This window comes from Pinus tabuliformis, chromosome 6, assembly GCF_031772625.1.
Source record: "Pinus tabuliformis cultivar Carrire ecotype Pingquan chromosome 6, CPIR1, whole genome shotgun sequence".
NCBI lineage: Eukaryota > Viridiplantae > Streptophyta > Pinopsida > Pinales > Pinaceae > Pinus > Pinus tabuliformis.
The window spans coordinates 380,346,841-380,355,632 of NC_142292.1; the positions used below are offsets into that span (position 1 = coordinate 380,346,841).

At 36.9% G+C, this 8,792-nt stretch overlaps 1 pseudogene; it reads left to right on the forward strand.

Annotated features, from left to right (window-relative positions):
- Positions 1-5,775: 5,775 nt before the first annotated feature.
- LOC149258899 (protein IQ-DOMAIN 6-like) lies at positions 5,776-8,547 on the forward strand (annotated as a pseudogene).
- Positions 8,548-8,792: the final 245 nt, after the last annotated feature.

The following is an 8,792-nucleotide window of genomic DNA, read 5'->3' on the forward strand; positions in this document are numbered from 1 at the left end:
TTTTCACCAACGATTACCATCGTGACGACCTGTTTCACACACATGCATGATTTCTTGTTTTCTGAATCCTACACATATTGTTTGCATGTATGATCATTCACTCTTGTTTACACTCAGTTTCACCATGCATTCAGACTTCTCCTGTTTTCAGTTTCCCGTCGGTAGGTCTGGGCTGCCTTGGCTCGGACCTTACCTTGCCCGACTATCATTACGCATCTATGGAAGTGAAGGCTCTTCCTTCCCTAAAGAAATTGTGTAAGTCTAGCCCAACACTGATCTCCAGGCTTGCATTGCACAATTCTGGGAGGTAGGGCCTTGCTTGCCGCAGAGACTGCCCAATACAGTTTGCTGGTTTGCATGTCACTGCTGACTGAAATTATGCATTGCACAGTTTCTTTCCTCAACAGGCCAGGTTGGATTGTGCATTTCACAGTTCCAGTAGTCAGTCAGCCTCCTGATCACCCGGACTGTGCCTTGTACAGTTTTGGCAATCAGTCTCCCAACCTCATGGTAAAAATTGTGCAATCTTCGCAAAAAGTCACATAGGTATGTTGCATGTCAGTCCTCCAGTTTGTTTTGGTTTTCGACTAACAGACTACTTGCCATGAGTGTTTCTATGTCTCCAGGTATCACAGGTATTCTTCTGCCTCTCAGAAGCATAGGTACAATGTCTTCCAGGAGAGCAGAGTCAAAGACACCATTGAGAGCGCAACTAGGGATGCAGTCGATCAAGCGTCTATGAACTTGCCTATCTATGAAGACATCAAGTTGTTCATGGACAAGGATATCAAGATGAAATGGCAGTGGCATCATAGCAAGCGGCACCATCAACAACAACATAAGGTAGCACACCTGCATGTAACAAATGGAAGAGGAAGGTTGTTGACATTGCAGAAGCAGAGCAAAGTTGCAAGTTCAAGCAGATCCACTTGTGATGAAAGAAGCTTTGGATATTGAGGCTATGAGGTGACAACGCGACAAGAGGATCGCGCGAAGGCAAAGAGAGAAACAGAGAAGGAGTTGCAGGTGTTGAAGTGACAACTCAAGGAAGAACAGGAGCTGCACAGACAAGAGAAGGAGTTGCAATAGGAACAGGCACAACAGGAGGCACAACATGCACAGACTAATGAAAATGAGCCCTTACAGGTTATAGACCCAACCCAACAGCTGGCACGGAGCAAACAGGGCGAGAAGTGCCGTCGATTGCATGCAAGTTTGTTCAGAAGCATGGATGTCATTATGCGCATGCATGCGATCCCACCCATTGGCACACTCACCGAGGCGAAGACAAGAACCAAGTCTAACTATAGCTGAACATGTATTTCGACAAGTTGATGTGCATGGTCACCAGCACACACTTGGAGATCAACACATACACTATGCACCAATATGTTTCTGGTCTAGCTGCACTCAAGATGATGATGCACATGTTATTAGATGAGTTGGACGGAGGAGCCATATCGGTATACCTGGATGTAAAGGAGGCAAGAGTTCGCTTTCAGCAGGATGTCACCATTAAGTGCACGGACACCATCACAGACAACCAAGCTTGACATCAATTCACCACCGTCGATCATCGCAAGGATGTCGAAGAGTTGGTCTTCCCACAACTATCTGAGTCTTAGTGATGTCTTGCATGGCTTGCTCAAGCCTATTTTGTCTCACATGGGTACACATGCAGATTGTATGTAACATCTTGTAAAGTGAAAGTCTAAGTGTCGATAGTTGAATGTAACAGTCATATAGTAGGTGAAGAGTCATGAGGGTAGGTGAAGAGTCAGAGAGGGGAATGTCAAGGGTCACCCCATTATTTGCTATTTATAGAACCTCATAACTCATTGTAAGGGATTTTGGGCAGCCAAGATTCCGATAGGAGTATCTTAGAGAAAGCTTGGAGTGTATTGTAATGAGCCTTGACTTCTCCACAATGCAGAGCTAATACATCTCTTTGGAGGAGTAGGTGGCAGTGACTGTAATGTTCCGTTATTGGGAATAATGGTTGGTCATGGCTGTACTATATGATTGGAACTTTCACCTCTTAATATAATAGAGCCAACAAGTTTCATGCATATATTGCTATTGTATTTCAACTAACTTGGCTACTCTAATGATATATGTATATGTTTGCTTACCCATATATGTATAGACTTTTTATGTATATGTATGTATGAATCTTACAAAGATGTGCTATTGGTTTAACCATCACTTTGGATTTTTGGTTCGTCTATCTTCCAGTTCGTGATGCATCTTTTCTCGTGTGTTCCCTTCCAACCTACGTGTTTAAACAAGTTTCCAAGGGGTGCACTCATTCCACCTTCCGTGTGTTAGAACCATTCATGCACCTTCCTTGGCTTGTTGCGATGTCACACCCTTGCTACCAACAAGGACATCTTACTTACCTCTGCACGCAATCGCGGTCAAGGCAATATCGTACAACCCACTGTTGGGACTCCTACACCAAACTGTCTAAGGTCTAGTTGGGACTTCTTACCGGGGAGATCCCCTAACATGTTGGGGGGTCCAACACCGTCAACATAACATTCAATATCCATATCTTTTCCATTAGTAAGCTTCTTAATCCTGAACTCCACATCTTCCAAAGAAAAGATATATTCCTCTGTAAGAGTGTTTACGATGTTTCCCATGGTGTCCGAGGAATCATAAAGAGTCTTAAAATATATATCCCATTCCTTTAATGGGGTTGAGTTATCTTCTTTCATTTTACGAACAAGAATGTTCCTCCAAAAATTTCTAGGCTCAACTCTAGGGAGGTGAAGAAAACGGTCTTTCCTTTTATTTATATTGTAGATTTTCTTCCTTTTGATAAGAGCTTTGTACAGGCTTATTTTTTCAATATTTACTGTTTTGTTAAGAGCATCTCTAATTGCTTTCTTGGAAAAATTACAATCCTTATGATACAAAGGGTTAGAAGTTTTATTGTTCTTCTTATATGATACATCGATAGAGAATTAGTTAATGGTAGTGGAGAGGGTGGTAATAAATTTTGGTAGATGTGATCAATGTTATCATTATACGTTAAAAGACCTAAATCTCTAGTTAAATATTTTGAGAAGAGATCCATTTTACTTTTGTCAAAGTGAATGTGCCTTTAGCTTTCAACATTCTTTTGCATGTGATTGATGTGCATATAGAGGTTTAGGGTCAAGGATAAAGGTTTGAGGTCAAAATCAAGCTTGTGGTCATCTAGGAGAGAAATATTAACAATATGGTTGAGAACCTGGGTATCAGATATTGCATAGTCCGCAAGACTGCTACCAAGTCCATGAATGCAAGTCCTCTAGCTAGAGGTAGGCCATTTATTAATCTCGTTACAAATAATCAAGTCTTGGGAACTACAAAGCATGATTAGCTCAATACCAAATAGGTTCTTAGTTATGCCTTCATAATTTCTTTTGAATTTACTAGCTAAGTCAAAATCCTCATCAAGCTATAGGGGGTTAGGGTTAGAGTTAATACTTAATAGAATAACTTGGTTAGTAGCGGTTCTAACATTGAAGTCCCCAATAAAAAAGATGTTTCCTTGATTCCTTATATTGTGGATATCCTATTCTAAGGTAATGAAGGGGTAGTTGTAATCCATGTTGTTTTTCTTATAGAAGGTATAGTTGATAGGAGCAAAATAGAAAATTGCAAGAAAAATCCTATTGGCGTTAGAATTAGAAATTTCGATCCAAATGCACTGATTTAGGGGGTCAACCTTATGAAGCCCAATGTGAGGAGAAATAATATTTTTTTTATACAACAAGCTATACCGCCAAAGTCTCTACGAGAGGATTTCCTATTCCAAGTAGACTAAAGAATGAATCCATGTATGTGGGGGGGGCCTAGATTCGCCATGCTCACAGGTTTCAACTAAGAAAATAAGATCAATATCATTTGGGAGCCAACTTATCATAGGACCTTTACGCCATGGAAACAATGACAATTCCAGAAGAGGATCCAAAGTCTTTCTAATTCTTATTTATCACTTTTATTTTGGACTCTATCTCTAATAATAACTTTCCTATTTCTAATGATTGCCCATTTGTTGTCCTTCCTTGCCTCATTTAGTTTTGGACCTCTTTCCTTATGGAATAATATCTTCATTTATAAAGATTTATGGCCCTCTTAGACTTGAGATTTACTACATACAATGCAAACTTTTTTAGAGTGCAAAATACAATGTGTTATTTTTCATTGTTTACATTGTATTTTCGAATGCTAAATAGAGCATATATAGGACCAAATAATATTTTTTTTTAGATATATATGAAGTTGATATCGACATAAATTAGTTAACATAGATCTTCAAATAGTTGATTTAAATCTTTTATTGAAATCTTTTTGAAAAGTTTAAGATTTAAACCTCCGATTGACACATTTTTTTACTTCTAATTACTTTAGTGCATATTCAATTTTTTTTTTTTTTTTTTTTTACTTCTAACTACTTTAGAGCATATTCATTTTTTTTAATTACACTATTTTTCTATTTAGAACCTAATTTTTAATTTTAATTTTTCTATTTAGAACATAATTTTTGTTTTTCTATTTAGAACATAAATTTTACTTTTTATTTTTATTTTAAAGGGACACTTACAAAGGGACAAACTTACTCATCCCCTCATACTAGACTTTAGAATGAGCTTCTTTGCTCAACCAATGATTATAACATTGAGGGCTCTTTTTGTGGCGCTCATGATCTAGTTTAATTAATTTGTTCATTTCATCTTTTGAGTTTGATATTTAGTTTATATATATATATATATATATATATATATATATAACAAGATTTTGATAAATGTTAATTAGACTCTCTTTTTTTAAGGTCTAATAATTAAAATTAAAATTTATTAAAATGATATTAACTAACCATGATAAATGGCAGATATGATGTTTAACTGTTAAAAAAGTTAACTTTTTTATATTAATTTAATAAAATATAAATTAAATAATAATAATAAATTATATATATATATATATATATATATATATATATATATATATATATATATATAAAATTTATTTGACATTTAAAAGGCAGAAGTTCTTTAGACAATTATTTTGATTTACATATTTAAATAAAAATTAATAATAAAGTGGTATATATTGTAAATACACATTTTATTTTTATATATAATTTTATTTCAATTTTTTACATTAAGAAAAAACAAAACTTTTAGAAATATAATCTATTCTGATAATTTTTAATAAAAATAAAAATAAAAATAAATCATATTACATTAAATAAATACAATATTTAATAAATATAATATCACATGTACTTTAATTACACACATATAATACAACTTGAGTTGGCTTAATGGCTAAGAACGTGTATTTTATCAAAAAAAATTACAGGTTTAATATTAAAAAAATAAAGTATATAAATTTAGCAATGAAATTACTAAACCCACTATTTTTCCCAACTTTTAAATAATATTTATGTATATTGAAAAAAAAAAATTAAAAAAATAAAATAAAAAAAAATTATTTATGTATATAAAATCAAATCAATTTTGCCATGTTTTATGGTAACCATTCTATGTCTCATAGGCTATACTTAATAATTAGGCCGTAAGGCGTTTCCCTTTGAAATGAATTGCCCCAGCCGTCGCTATGTCCTATTGTTCACCATGGACCTGTGGTGTTAGACGATTGAACAAAGTTTGATCGTTGATCCAAAACTGAAATAAAATTGAACTACGTTATGAATAACAGAAAAACGGTTCATGAATTTTCGTCCTCGTCGTTCACCCTAAGATCTCGCTCATGGCAATGGCGGTTAGCAAGGGCACTCTAATGCATGGAGATAAAATAAAGATTGTAAGAGTTGCACAGCCAAGAATCAGTCCACGAACAGGCTTAAAAACCTACACTATATATATTTCAGAATTTTCAAGGACCAGAAAGTCTGCTAAATAGCAGCGGCAAGATGCCTTTGCCACGGAACACATCGAAGCCTCGATATTGTTTCCTCGCAAGCAGAACACCACATCGACCCTGGCAGCGCGCAAAAATACATATGAAAAGAAACAGATGCCACTCAGACCGCCAGCAACGATCAGAGGAAATTTTTATATATGGAATGCACGGCCTTTGCATACTCTGTTCATGTAACTTTTTGCAGCACTGCCTTTGCATACTCTGTTCATGTAACTTTTTACAGCATGGCCTTTGCATACTCTGCTCATGTAACTTTTTGCAGTCCTGCTCATCATCTTAGGTTATCAGTGGACCCTAATAACAGATGCATTTCCTTACCTGGGAAATTGCATTTCACACATCTTTTGTGCTACTTCATTATTTTTCCAATCATTAGTTATGTAGGAATCTTGTTCTAAGTTCATTCATTTAGCGGAAGCAAGCTTATTGACTTTGCTGTAACATGCACAGAAAAAGCTCACCAATGTAAAGTCCAGAAAATGGGGCCTGTGGAAAATTTGTGGTGACCATGAATCCGAGGGGAGAAATGAAGGAAGTTTCCATAAGAGGGTAAATTCAAACGAGGAGACATCTGAAGTTATATCTGCTGCTGCAGAGGCTTATAATGCTACAGTGGCCACTATTGTGAGGGCTCCTCCTAAAGACTTCAAGGTTGTCAGAGAAGAATGGGCCGCCATTCGCATACAGACTGCTTTTCAAGGATTTTTGGTAACCATTCTTCATGCACGAGCCTCTATAGATTGTATGGTTGGTTGTTTTGAGAGATGATTATTTTCAATCCATTGGCTTTGGTTTGGGTTTTACAGGCCAGGAGGGCACTGCGAGCACTGAAAGGGTTTGTGAGATTACAAGCATTGTTTCGAGGTCGTCAGGTAAGGAAACAAGCAACAGTTACCTTGAGGTGCATGCAAGCACTTGTTAGAGTTCAGGCCCGTGTAAGAGCTCGCCGTGTTCGGATGTCGACTGAAGGCTTAGCTGTGCAGAAAATGATTGATGAACATCGAATTCGCCAAAACAAACTGCGAGAATCTGAGGTATTTTAACACTCTGGCCACTATGGTTTAGTAGCTTACTCTACCCACACAATAGGTCGGAGTGCCGAATCCTGTGAGTGTCAGATTACCATATGTCAACTGTAGTTTAAGATATATACGAAACCACAAGCAAATCCTAATCATCATCGTGTTTACTCTTATCATGAAAATTTCCTGCACAAACGCTTCAGGCCCCTGTTCTGATCTGTGCTCAGACACCAAACCAGGACTACTCATGAAGAAAAGCAGCTGCCCTTTCTGTAGACTTTTCCTGGCCATATTGATTTTCACAACCCTTGTGCAGTGGACTAGATCATACCTCATATAGATACTTCTTTATCATAGGTCTGAAACGATCTCGGTTTTTCTTACCAGTTGCTTTCCCTTTGTTTCTAGATATGCTAAATTTCAGTTTCTTATACTACAATAGTAATATCTGTGTGATGTGGAATTTCCAGAATAATTCTGATAACCTAAAAAGCTTTTATGTTTTAACTTGCAAAAAACTGGCTCTGTTATCCATTTTGTTTCAGAAGTGCATTGCTTGTTTCAGGAGGGGTGGTGTGATAGTCAAGGAACCCTTGAAGAAGTTCGTGCAAAACTGCAAATGAGACAAGAGGGTGCAATCAAACGTGAGAGAGCAATTGCTTATGCTCTCTCCCATCAGGTACATAACTATGTTCAATGTAGAAAAGTCACTTGAAAATTCATTTGTATAAGTCCTTGATTGAACACTCTATTTCTGGCAGATTTTAAATGCTGTGGTAGAATCCTCTGCACAAGACCTTAGATGTAGATGCCAGGTTGACATTTTGAAATTTATATACTAGTAACTTTATTGATGTTGAATTTCTTTTCAGCAATGGAGAAGCAATTTGAAAACAAACATGAATTATGCTAGAATTGAGCCAGACAAAAATAGCTGGGGTTGGAGCTAGTTAGAACGTTGGATGGTTGCAAAGCCTTGGGAGAATAGACTCATGGAACAAGCCCAAATGGATGCTTGTGAAATTCAGTCTCTCAAAAGCTATGATGACACTGGAGAGAATCTGAGGAAATCTCATGAACCAGGCAGAGTTAAAGTTTGCAGAAACAATATTAGTGTTCGTGTTGCTACAAAACCACCTTCAGCGGTTTCCAATCATCCTATTGGTAGATCATCTTCAAACCCTAGCTCTAATATCCAATCTGATGAGAGCTCAACAATCTCAAGGGGATCATGTACTCCAAAATCTGGAAATACTCTGCAGACATCAGATGAGAGTGTGGGAAGGCCTAATTACATGAACTCTACAGAGTCTGCCAAGGCTAAAATACGCTTGTCCAGTGCTCCAAAGATAAGACCCTCATATGATGATCTTCAATTGCAGAAGAAATTTTCTTCATATAATGTTGAAGTGAAGAGCACAGCCGGTTCAGATTCTTCTCTGCATGCTTGCAAATTGATTCCACCTATGTTGAGATCTGACAAATCATCTACCAAGAGTGGAGAGATTTCTTCCTGTTCTTATGGAGAGTCCCGAAAACCTTTTTATCAATGCTAAGTTTCAGAGTTCTATCCTGTCAGTACTAGTGGTTGAAGGTTGAAAACTTTGCTGTGAATGGTTTGAGCTATAGTGACCAACATTTCATGGGCATTCTTCTATATGTTTGAACAGAAGTTCAACTTAGCTGCAGAGATTAAGATTTCAGCTTCCAGCTGAACTGTGTCAGATGCTCTTTAGTAGTGGAGAGTAAAATTTTGAGTTCAAAAGCCTGCTCAACTGTTGATTAGCTTCTTGGTTGGTGGCTGTGAGGAGCTAAAAGTTTGGTTTG